Here is a 13,742-nt window from a genome sequence, read left to right on the forward strand (position 1 = left end):
AAAATTTACCCCCTTTTTGATTTTTGAAAAGAGGCATTTTTTTTTAAAGACTAAATTTTATTTGGGGAAGGGAAAAAACAAAACTATTTTTATCTCAACCAATTTATATCTATAGGGACATATTGTTAAAACCCCGTGGTAAAGGGGCGACTTTAATCCCGGGGTTAAATTCCCCCGGGAAAACCCGAACCCCCCTGTCCTTTAGATTGGTTTTTTAAAATAATATAAAATAATTTTTTAAATGAACCTTTTTCGATCTTTTTTCCCCCTTTTTTAAAAATTATGGCAATTTAAAAATAAGTCCATTTAGAGTACCTTACGAAAAGGTTTTTTTTTCCCTTTTTTGGGAATGCAAGTACCCCCGGGAACTTTCCTTTTTTAAATGAGGAAGTAAAATTAATGGGAAAAATAAAACCGCTACATCTCGACCATTTTGGGAAGGGGATCCCATATTTTACCCAATATAGATAGCCCCCCACCGGGTTCAAAAGGGTTTTCCCCGGAAAGTGAAAGAGTTTGAACCGCTTTCCCATTACCGAATTTTGGGCGTCACAACATTTTTACAAAGCCCCAAAGACGTGTTTAAGGAAAACAATGATTGATGTTCCACATCCCTTAAGATGCCTTGATCCCGGGGTTTGGAAGGTTTGATGTCGAGGGACTTTTTTTGGGGGCCATGGGAAAACCAGGACCGAGTTCAATCAGGATAAAGTGCGTACCCCGAAAAAGGCGAGCCATCTTCCTTGATTCCTCAAAACGGACGGGCCCGGTGCCTGCCTTTTTTCTTTGGGCCCCGCTGCCCTTTTGCCTTTTTTTTTTTCTTGTTTTGAAAAAACCCGGTTTTTTTTTTTCCTTCATCTCTATTTTTTAATTTTTAATTTTTTTTTATATTTTTATTCCCCAACCCCCTTTTTATATATATATAGTTGTTGCTCCCCAAAATCGGGGATCTATTTGATTTTGCTCCGAGACTTCGGTGAAACCCCCCTTTTCTAAAGGATCCATTTTTAAAAATTTTTAAATGCCTTACCGGGAGAGTTTTCTCCTAATCGTTTAAACGATTTGGGGACAACCTTTAAAATTTTCTTCGACTTTCCTTTTCTCGTTAGAAGTTTTAAACGTTATAAGGCCTTATCCCCTTTAGCCAAGAAAAGGACGTCTCCTTATTTGTTTTGGCAAAATGTTTTTAGATAATTTTTCCCTTTGCGCAATTTACAAAACCCCTGATTGTCGGCAAAAAAATTTTTTAACAGGGCTAGAAATTTTTTGCTTAACATGAAGGGAAATTTTTCTAAAGGCTAAAAATTTTCTTAACATGCAAGGAAAGACATTGCAGGGGAGAATATGAACAATTTATTTCAAAGTAAGAAAATTCCATTTCCATAATTTCCAAAAACGAATAATAAAAAGTGTGAAAAGCCAACCGAGGTCCTCAAAAATTTGATTCATCTTATATATGTAGCCCCCTAATTTTTGGAAGCAAAGAAAGCGGGGTTTCCGTACATTGAGATGCCCCCGGGAAAAATCTAATAAGACCAAAGAATGCCTCGTTAAACATTTCCCGAAAAACCCCAAATTTGGGAAAAAAATGGGACAAGGGGAAAAAAGGCAGACCCCCGGGCCATAGTTCCCCGGCTAAGCATAATTTTTTTGAGGAAACTTACTTTCCCAAATTAGGGGGACTTCCTTTCCGTCCGCCCCCTCGAGCTTGTACGACCCTTTTCCAAATACCAATCACCTAGTCCCGGGCCCTTTCCCCTTTTCACACCTAGTTTCCCCGATTGGTTCGAGCATTTTGACACCTTCCGTAGCACCAAGCCCTTTGAGATTAAAAAGGGGGGAGGTTGGGACGATTTGTATCACCCATTTCCGCTTTTAGCCATTTTTCGAACGTACGCGAGGTTTTCCCGTGTTCCTCCAGAGCCCCCGAACGACATTCCCCGGGTTAGCCGTTTTGTGCCCAATCGACGGAGTTGGAGCTTCGCCCCACGGATAAAGTTCGCCCGTACCCCCGGGAAAGGAGTTTCATCTGCGATTTCACGTGGTTCTATATGCCCAAAAGCACCTCCTAACTTAAGGCCATGCCCCCTTTGATCCTAGTTTCTTCTTCGATTCAAGATAATGGGTTTTTTTGTGACCCCGAGATTGTATCCACCGGGAGGGAAAGGGGGGGTTTGATACTTTTGATGTTAACCCCTAAAGTTTGGACTTGGTCCAAAAATTTTTAAATTATCACAAGTGTTTTCCCTTCGAATTTTAACCCAGAACGTGTTTCCCAAAATGAAATCAATCATTTCCTTCTCCCCGATCTTCTTTAACCCCAAGCCCCGCCCCATTTAGAGAAGTAATTTGTTGCCATTAGATGAATCGTACCGCCCGCCCACCAACGATCCCTATGTCCATCCCCCATTTATAAAGGGGGGGAAATAACCGGGCAACTCTTCCCCGGGGCGATGCAACATTTGAGCTACCCCGGATTGTCACACCTCCAAATAACCCCCGGGGATCCTCTTCTTTCGAGGTAATAAACCCCCCCCCAAGTGCTTCTTCGGGGGAAACCCCGCCCGGGAAGATTACCACATATCCCCTCGCACTTCCCGTAGACGTAATCCGACTCCTGGGGCCCTTTGCACCTTGCCATCGAGCTAGAAAAACACTACGGGGACCACCAAGATGCCGGAAGGGCCTTTTGTATTTGAAAAGCCCGATGCCTTTCGCCTTCCGATTTTCCCAAATTGAGGTAGTCCAAGAACCTTTCGCCAATCCTTTTGGAGGCTTTTAAATTTGACTTATCATCCCCGAGATCTAAGGCCCGACTTCGGGGACAAGCCCAAATTAGCCCCAACCCTCCAAATCTCTCGGGGGGAACGTGCACCACCGTCCATTCTTAAACAGCCGAATCTCGGACCTTCTGGGTACTTTAGCATCCGCTCTTTTTTTGTTTCGAACACTCGTGCATTTGATATACCCCCAAGGGGGGAATCACATTCCATCAAAATCGTTTCAGCCCCCCGCTTTTGGGGGACCGCAAAAAGCTTCATACTCCGTTCACCGGGGGGAGGACGATATTAATATCTTGCCTCAAGACATCACCCCAGGGGGGACATAACCCCGAGCCCCGTGCCTTTACTTAGACCCCCATCCTGTAAAGTGTCCATACCCGAACCCCCTCGTACGAGACTTTCCGAGCCCCGGGGACCCAGCCCGGCCCAAAATTCCCAAAAAGCCCGCCAAGACGGGGACTGTTTCGACGAGACAACTAAAGGGTCTCGTTTTAACCAACCGCCACTTCGCCAATCGCCCAAATTGTGCCCAGAGACATTCCTTAAAGGAAAAAGGGGGAACCAGACGATCGAGTGACACCGAAAATAAGGTTAACCCAACGAGGCCATTACTAGGGAAAGTCCAACCTTTCGATAAAAAAAACCGTTTTAGCCCCGAAGACTCGACTTACGAATAATTTGGAATTACGTACCTTGGGCCTCTCGAACAAGAACCGCCATCGCTACCTGGAACCGATAGCAGAACACTTTTCCCCGCCTTGGTGACATAAGGGGGTAAAGATAAATATGCTTTAAGGTCACGGGGTCCCGTTGACATCCATGTCCATTTAAATCATTTTTCTTCGAAAAGAAAGAATTTTGGGCACTTGTCCGAGGACCCGATAAATCGCAAGAGCAGCCTATCCGCCCAAAGGGGGCCATTGATCGCCTTTACGTCCTCCAAGGGCCAAATGTCTTCATTGCTTATCTTTTCCCGGGGTTTTTTCTTCCCCCGGAGACAAGGGAAACCCAAGAACTTTCAAAATTTGATCCCCAAAAGCACTTCCGTTCTTTCCCTTTATATTGTATTTCCTGAGGCAAATGTTTTCGCAAATGAAATATTCCTAAGGAGACTTTACTAACATATCATCTATGTATACCTCATGGGGCCGCCATTTTGGTTTTTAAAAATCTTATTTACGAGCCTTTTTTAAGTGGTTTGATTTTTAACTCAAAAGGCATTACATTATAACAAAAATGTTCCGAAATTATTATAAAGGGAAATTTTTCATCCTCCGGTGCATCCTTATCCGGGGTTTTAAAGATAAGACGAGGGAAAATCATTACTTCATGTCCAAATGAAAATATTACCGGAACGGGAAGAATCCTTCGAGCATGCTTTATTTAAATTTTTAAGTCCAAACATTCTAAACTTGTTACCTTTTTTTTAACTACCATACATTAGCGAATCCGGGGACTTACTTTTCCCAAAGGACCCGATGTTTGGGGGGAGCAACCTTTCCCTTTAAAGAACCCCTTGCGGGCCTGCCCGGGGGCGCCCTTTTTAGCAAAACCAAAAGGATCCATTCCAAGTTTGGGAGGTACATCCGGGGAATCCGTCATATCATATGGGACGAAGCAAAACAATCATTGTTATCACTTAAATAAGCAAGTATAGTCTCCCCGAGCTCAGGGTTAATCTCGGAAGTTACGGATGCGAAGCACTTTACTCTAACGCTTTCATGTGATGGATTTGGTGGCGTACGATTCATCTGGTGGTTGAAATATCTCGGGATACCATAAACATCCTCGACTCTTCATGCTTTTCATTATTTGCTCTCCGTTGATGCCTTCGGTCTTCATACAGACGGGTCTCGAGCCTACATATTTACTCTGAGCCAGCTCGTTCAGCACTCCGTTGTTACGGGCCTGTTCCACACGATGAACGTGTCATTTCTGCGATCGCTCACCCCGTATCCGTCCGATCCGTCCGGAGTAAGGAGTTTAAGCGACGGATGAAGAGTTGAGGGGGCCGACCTTCATGTCATAGACCCAAGGTCTTTCGAAAATAGTATTGTATTGCATGTCACACCGATCACACAAAATTTTGTCAAGCTCGTGGCCCCCCGCTCACGACGGCGAGTTGATTTCTCCGCGTGTTTCGCCGGCCATGTTGAAGCACGACAATGTACGCACTCGCCGGTATCATTTTCTTTAACATTCCCATTTCTTCCAAAGACCTTCAAGTAGAGGATATTGCCCAACTTCCTCGGGTCTACCATGACTCGCTTGACACGGCAATTTCCAATAAGTATGATGATAATGATGGCATAATTATGAGCAAAGTGATGCATTGCATCTTCATCGGAGAAGGTAATGGCTCTCATCTCCAGAAAACTCTTGAGTTCTCTTTTCTCGTGTCACCGAGATCTTCATCTTTCCTAGATGCAGGTGAAGTTAGTCCCCACTACATGTACTTTTTCGAAAATCATGTTGATTACGTGCGGGGATCACCAAGGCGCGTCCTTCTCCTCGACAAGGTTGGCTCTACTATAATTGTTTCTTCATCTCTAGCTCAAGTATTCTCGGAGATGTCCTTTGGCAAGCATGTTCGCCAACTCCTCCCGGAGATGTCTACAATCGGTGGTCTTATGCCCGTAAGTCCTCTAGAATTCACACCAGATCGTCTGATCCCTCGAATTTGGGTCTGATCACAACGTCCTCGGAGGACGAGATGACGGATGAGTCTTGGTAACATCCACCATCCGAGATTCACTAATGGTGAAAGTGTAATTCGAAATCTTGGAATGTTCCGATCCGCTGGGAGAAGCGCACTCGATTTTCTTGGGGGGTACAAACCCCATCCGTTCTTCCCAAATTATCTTCTTTACTTGTCTCCGGGCTTCTCAAGTGACCAGTAACCAGACCCACCATTGGCAGCTTCTGGCGGAGGATATGGCTGGAAACGATTCTTTAAGAAGTTCCGATCTGGACAGTAACCTTTATCCGCCTTTGTAGGGAAACTGAAGACGAATCCCCTAGCAAGTCATCTTCCACTCGAATTTTGGATTCATATCAGTTGTGTACGTCCTCTCAGGTTGTGGGTTGGAACTCGAGGAGACTTTCCTTGAGCCTCCAGGATGCGTCCAAACTCAAAGAATTCTGACCTTTGGTAAAAGCAGTCGCCTACTCGTAGGTATGGCGAGGTAGCAGATACACTTCTTCTGGAATCGGGTATTGAAATTCCAAAGACGCTTCGATTCTCCCTGAGCAATATGAAAGATGTTCGTCTTCCTAGTTTTCACCTTCCTTGCATCGGCATGAGCTTTGATAAAAACATGCACTTGTGTGGCAAATGATGTAATTCAATGCTCGCTTGACAAGCCGGGGACTACCACGTCGTGGACCCACCGGGTGAGGGTCTCACCTCAAACTTCTTGATCAACACGGACCGATCTCTCTTTCTCGAAGGTCATTGCCCTTTATTTCCATGAGTAAAGTCGTAATATGATCTCGCTGATCGCCGGTGCCATCATATTTGGGATTATCGAGCATTTTGAACCGTTTCAAGATCAGCTCTGGCACCGCCCTGGGTGTGTATGCCCACTGGCGGTACTTTTTTGAATTCGGCCCCTCAACGACCAGAGGTGCCCCAAGAATTTGGCTGAGGCACTTCTGGAATTCCTTCACATTCTTCTCTGCCTTCTTGGCAATCTTATCCATCTTTTCGGTAATTTCCCTCATGAACCGCTAGACTTCAGCTTGGAAAGTATCAAAGGGAGTTGTTCCACTTTCGGTGGCCTCTCCGCCTCCTCCCACCGTTTGTCCGTTCCTCGTGTGGTGTTTGAGTTGTTCATAGGTTATGGTGTACCGGTGGGAGTGTGGTGGCACCGACACTGGTGTTTGCCATGAGGTTTCAACGAGCTGTTTTTAACCGTCAAGCGCTTCGACATTACAACGTGGTATTGTCCACCCGAGGGTTAGATAGTTTCGCTATAGGTATGTCGATGGGGATATCGTTTGTTTATGGTGTTGAGGTCACGTGTAGCCGCATCTGGTGACGAATAGTCCATCACGGTCCCAACAGATTTTGGCATCTTTGGTCCATGACGTTGGGTTTACATTAACTCCTAACATACCCGGATTGGATACTTTAGGAAAAATAGAGAACTTAAGAGAAAATTAGTAAAACAACGGGTTATAATGATAACCTACAACCGTCCCGCCCCGCGGTGGGTGCCAAACTATTTACTCATAAAACGGTAAGTTGAATTTGTACACGGGTCGGGGACACGTAGATTAGAGTAACCAATAAGAGTAAGATGCTAGTATCCAAATAGTGTAAATAGAAGCAAATAAGATACAGAGAGAGAGAGAGAGAGAGAGAGAGAGAGAGAGAGAGAGCTCGGATTATAGATGCTTATCCGAGGTTAGACTCCTCTTATTATTGATGAGCCGTGACTTCGGAGCTTAGTAAAGCAATAGCAAGAATATAAAATGCAGAAGTGTGAGAGTAAGAATCGGTGTATCAACTTGAATATTGATAGTTCCAAGTGCACTCGTGTTTTGATGATTGTCAAACAGTTTCAGAACCAGATAGAGATATGGTTTGTAATCTCCTCTCTGTGCCTCTCGGTAGAGATAGCTATAAAGTCGAGCCACTTGCTGCACACAAGTACAATAGTGAGTTAGCCCATGCTTTAGGTCAAAATTGAAGAGTGGTCTCTTTTCACTCACATGCTCCCACTATATATACAAGGTGATGGCAACATATTGATCATACTTGAAAACCTAATCAAAATCGAGCAAATCTTTGCCGTCGCGAGTTCCTCAAGTTCTTCAAGAACAAATCACTTGTAAAATCAAGAACCCGAACCGGTTACGTATTTAGTCTAAGTTCTTTATGTTGTTGTAAGTCTTTGTTCGTTTGTTAAAACTATAAACCTCGCTTCTTTTGTTTAAAGTTGTTTGTAGGTGTTTTAAATTCTCAAAGTGTGCTTGTTGGAAGTGTGTTTCCATAAGCTTTCAATTGAGGTACGCTAGATAGATTTAGTCTAGGTATATTAGTTTCCTTGGCTAGAGTTAGTCCAGGTGCTGATAATCGGTGTATTGTAGGGTGGAGGCACTATCGGAGTTAGTTCTAGGTTGCAACTATTATAAGGGTAAAGGATTATGGGAGTTAATTCACAATTGCACAGTTGTAATAAGAAGTTGCAGAAGTGGAGTTGAAATCCTACCGGGGGTAGGTCATGGTTTTTAATCCCTTGAGCAAGGAGTTTTCCACGGTAACATCTTGGTCATTTTACATGTATTGCATAAGGAATCACACAACTGTGTCCTCATACATTATTCGGTGGACGCGTAGCACCGCATCAATCCGGGTATCGGAAGCGTATGCTTTTCTAAAAAGTTAACACCTAGAAAGATTTTTTAAAATGGAAAGCCCCACCAACTATGGAAAAAGGACAGCCTTTCACCGGGCCGGCCCGGATGTGACGCCCCTATATCCCTCGTTCACACAAGTGAAGACAGAAAGAGACATTTTGTCAAAACAAGAAAAGAATACAATGAAGCTAACATGAAGAAAGTGGAGAAGCACCATAAAGTCAAGAAGATTCTTGTGTGCGGAATAGGACCAGATGAGTACAATCAAGTCTCAGCTTGTTCATCAGCCAAAGAGATCTAGGAAGCTCTCCAAACTACTCATGAAGGAACAACTCAGGTAAAAAACTCCAAGATCGATATGCTCGCACCGAGCGAGATGTTCAAAATGAAAGAGAATCTATTCATGAGATGCACACCGGATTCGCCTCCGTAATCGATGAACTCCACTCTTTCGGAGAAGTCATTACAACTACCAAGCTGGTAAGGAAGATGCTTGGTGTATTACTTAACTCCTGGGATAGCAAGGTAAATGCTATCTCTGAAGCCAAAGATCTAGATATGTTGACTGTCGATGAGCTTATTGGAAACCTCAAGACGTATGAGATGAAGATGACCATGAAGAAGGTAGAAAAGAATGAGGTGAAGAAGGAGAGAGAGCATGGTTCTCAAAGATGCAAAAGGAGAGTCCGAATGATGACTCCAAATGGCTTATCTCACACAACGAGGTTTCACAAGATGATAAAGAAAAATGACACGTTTCCAAACGAAACCCCGGCGTAAACGACTACTCTGTCACAAGTGTGGGAAACACAGTCACCTTTCATGAAGGATTGTCCTCAAATCGATGCAGACAGGTTATGACAAAGCGCAAAAGGAACCCGGTACCGGTAGGAGTTTCGGAAGAAAGAGCAGCCACCGATGAGATTGTGGCCATGACGCAAGCACCGGCTTCAGGAGACTCCTCAAAGCGAGTTCGAGGATGAAATGACAAATGGGCTTGTCCATGATGGCATTTGGACGATAAAAACAGCGTAAGTCGGACCTGTATTCTTGGTGATAGGCTAACACATGTTGATGATGAGAACAAAGAGGTAAATTTCTTCGATGTAAAGAAAAACTTGGAGATTGCTTTAAGAAAAAACTATATCACTATCAAGAGTGTGTTCTAATTGATGTTATCATGCTACGGTTGCCGAGAGAAAGAAGGCGAATCTTTGCCCTTGATGAAATAAGCCGATAAGGAGGACTTCGTGCGTGATAACAAAAGAAACGGAGAAACGGGTGTTTGAGACAAACCAACAAAATACCTTGTTGGAATGTCGAGTGAGAAAGATGGAAAACCTCCTCCAAAAGAAAGGAAGCGGCAAAGTGAGACTTCCTTAGAGCTTGAGCCGTTCTAACTAAAGAAAGTAAAGTCAAGTCTTGCATCACGAAATTGAGAAAAACGAACCGGCTAAGAAAAGATGGGAAAGTGGCTAAGTTCGACCTTGACAAAACTCTCAGGACTGGTCTTCGACGTAATCTCCTCCGTAAATGAAAAAAAAATAGAAATGGCGAAGAGGACTTGCCTTTGAGAAGGAGAAGATGCCTATGATCTCCGCCGCAAATGTTCCCCCAACTAAAAAAGAAGCCATTTCTCCAGGCAAACAGCAATTGTCATCCAAGAGCCCTACAAGATAAAGCCTTGACGTTGTTCAAAAGAATAGGAGTGTTGTCAAGAAGGGCACCGAGTGAAAAGAGCGAGGGTCCTCAAAAAGAAAAGACATTTGAAGAAGAGAAGGAATGTCTTTGCGGATGGCTAAAAGAGTACGATTTACCCGCTATAACTACAAGGACCTAAGCTAGTTTGGGGTTCCAATCCAATCACCGACATCGTGTGCGAGAGAGAGAGAGAAGAAAGGAAGGCCGTCAATTATGTTGACAAATAGGGACAACAAAAATCTCATGGGTTAGTCAAAATGGTCTCTCATAAGTGGCCTTCACGACAGGATGTGTGCCCTCGTATTTAAAGGAAAGGACACATCTCGATGTCGACGCTTCTTGCGAATTCAAAGTTACTCCGGAAATGCAAGTAAGAAAGGAAGATGAGTAGAATGATGGGCAGGCAAATGCAAATGGGTCAAAAGGTGATGTGACGGAGAAGGGGTAGTACACACACGGAGGCTACAGACAGCATGTGAACAAGTTTTCAGAACGCAAACCTTACCTCACAAGTGGATTTGGGAGGGTAGAGAGGCTGTTTCTGATAGACCATCAAATTGTACATGAAAATACACCAAATATAATAGACATTGCTGTTTCCGAAAGACCCTCAAACCATACATGAAGATATACCAAATATAATAGACATTGCACCTAACGAAACTTCACCAATACCGGAAATGTATTAGAACTAGCGAAACTTGGCAAAAAGCGCTTGATTTCCAATGTGAATTCTTGTTAGATTTTTCTTTTTATGATTTCGTTAACTCTAATAGTTGGAGCTTGCTAAATATTTAACAGAGATCAAATGTTCACTTTTGACAAAACTAAAGAACCAAAAAATGCTAGAAATATAGTTACGTGACTATTCTAAATATATCCTCAGGGTCCATTTTTTTTGTCATTTTTCTCGCATACAGAAAGTCAGAAACAGAAGAAAAATGTTCATGGAGGTACAATGTTAAAATTCAACGATAAATACAATTGCAACTGTCTCTACACATTTAACCCGTTTAGATAATACTTATTCTTCACCGACTGAACTTGTATTTAAAATTTAAATTTGAATTAAGTTACCAAAGTTGTTAATTCCATGACTTCAAGAAGCAAGTACCTCTTAGTAACTATAACAATTGGATCTCCAAGCTACTGCAAAAGGAATCTTATCAAAATTGTGAAGTGCTAACTTTACTTTTCTTTTGGTTAGTTTTTCTTTTATAGTTTCTACAATTTCTTTCTAGTAATTTCCTTCACCATTTAATAAATGGCGGAGCTGAAATAGAACGGGTCTTGACAGAACCCTGAGAACTCATAACTTTGGTCAAAACTCTATATTTGTGCTAAATATGTACTTAATACGTATAAATGATATATTCAAAATAAAAATAAAAAGCGCATTTTTAATAATTGAGAACTCATAAATTGAAAATTACTTACGTACGAGAGTTTAGTCCTAGTGAGGGAGTGGGGAAGTAGTACGAACCTCCTCATTTGTTTTCATTAAGATTAAGATGTCTGAATCCTGCGAATGCAATGCACATATGAACGATTAAGATGTTGTCTTTAGATCTGAACAATGAATAACTAAAACTGTTTGTTTTGCGACATCTGAATGTGCATAATGTATTTATTTAAACATAATCAATATACGATTCAAATAAAAAGTAACTCAATATTAGAAAATAAATACAAATCTAATAAAATAAAATTATTATTTGATAAAAAATAAAACATTTATGTTTGCTAGTGATCGTGGATATGTTTTGAAGTGGTGGTGTTGGTGATAGTTGTGATGGTGGTGGTGGTTGACAGTGATGGTGATGATGGTTGTGGAGTCAGAGGTGGTTAGTGGTGGCGGGGTAGAGGTGGGTGGGGGTGGGGTTGGGAGGGTGAGGGTGGTGCTGATGGTTATAATGGTAGAGGTGGTTAGTGGTGAGGGTGGGGAGGTGGGGTTAGAGGGAGGTTGGGAGGGTGGGGTGCTAGTGGTTGACAGTGGAGGTGGTAGTTGTGATGGCAGAGGTGGTTAGTGGTGATGGGGTAAGAGTGGAGAGAGGGTGGGGTGGGGTGGGGTGGTGGAGGTGGTAGTAGTTGACGGTGGTTAGTGGTGGTGGGGTGAGGGTGGAGAGGGGGGGGGTGGTGAGTGGTGGTGGTGGAGATGGAGTTGGAGGTGGTGGTTATAGCCAATTGAGAAGCGGTAAAAAATATCCATATAAAAATACCTGTTAATGATATAAAGACTTTGTTCAATCTATTCGGATCAAATAAATGATTAGATCTTAATATAAACAACGGAAAAGGCTCAAATATGCCATCGAACTATCGGAAACGGCTCATTTATGCCACTCGTCAATAGTTTGGCTCATTTATGCCATCTCTGTTACCAAAATGGCTCATCCATGCCATTTTTCACTATCGCCGGTTTTACAATACCAGATATAACACTTGGCCTCCAATTAGAGAGGTTCATGTCGTTTAATTAAACCAACACATCGCACAATTTGTGTTGGTTTAATTAAACGACGTGAACCTCTAATAGGAGGCCAAGTGTCATATCTGGTATTGGAAAACCGGCGATAGTGAAAAATGGCATGGATGATCCGTTTTGGTAATGGCGATCACGTAAATGAGCCAAACTATTGACGAGTGGCTTAAATGAGCCATTTCCGATAATTCGATAACATATTTAAGCCTTTTCCATATAAATAAATACACTTAATGGCCTAAGGTCGAACCTTTGAGATTTCGACCTCTGTTAAATACAAACAACCAGACCTTAATGTCAAAGCGATATACTCAAACTTCCTGAGACAGCAGCCTCATCTCTGGTCCCATACACCAACCATCTGAGAAAATTATCACTGCTACGTACTATCTGGTTAATAGGCTAAGAAGTTATGCAGGATTATTTATATAAAATTAGTAATGTTAAAATAGTTTATGCGGTTATTAATAATGAATAGATTGTGTTACGCGGTGATTAATAGTTAAGAAATATTATACATAAATTAATTACTCTAAAATGATTTTTTTTTTTTAATTCCTGCATTACTAATGAACATATTCTTATTTCACACTCTATCTCATATAAAATAATAGCCATCCATCCCAAAATAAGTGTCATCTTAGCAAAAATCACTCTCATTAAAAAATTAATAAATACAATGTCGAGTTTACTAAACTACCCCAATTTATTACTCCATCCAAAAAGTTGGACACTTTTCGCTTTTCGAGAGTCAAACGAGTTGTTCTTTGACCATAACTTTTTCATATATTTTAAATATTTTTAAATTATTAAATGGTGGCTTATAGTACTTTCTAAGTAGTTTCTAACTATGTAAATTTTATTTCAAAAAAAAATTAAAGATTCTATGTTTAAACACACAATCAAAATTAAGAAGTTTGACTCTAGAAAAGCGAAAAGTTTCAATTTTTCGGGATGGAGGGAGTAGATATTTTTTTTAGAATTGAGCAATACTTAAAGAGGACTACTTCTTTAATGTTAAGGGCATACTTGGAAACACTTGTCATTTTTTGTCCTAAATTTCTAAGATGACTCTTTTACTAAGTGACACTTATTTTAGGATGGAAGGAATACACAATTTGCCATAATTTAATGCGAGTATTTTTCAATGCCCCTAACATACATCGTATTATCTTATGCGGAACTTCATGCTGAGATTACTTTGGTTTAATTCTGTCTATACTGAAACCAAACGACCGCTGATTAAGTCTTCTGAAAACAACAAAGTGTTAATAACTTCCAATTATCATAAACACAATCCTAAAGCTTCACTTAAACGAGCGTGAGTCGGAGCAAACCAGATGATCCACCAATTAACCTGCATTAAGTTTGGCGGAGCCACATTTATCCAACTGGTGTCAACCGACACCCCT

The sequence above is a fragment of the Lycium ferocissimum genome, chromosome 5, assembly GCF_029784015.1.
Source record: "Lycium ferocissimum isolate CSIRO_LF1 chromosome 5, AGI_CSIRO_Lferr_CH_V1, whole genome shotgun sequence".
In the NCBI taxonomy this organism is placed as follows: Eukaryota; Viridiplantae; Streptophyta; class Magnoliopsida; order Solanales; family Solanaceae; genus Lycium; species Lycium ferocissimum.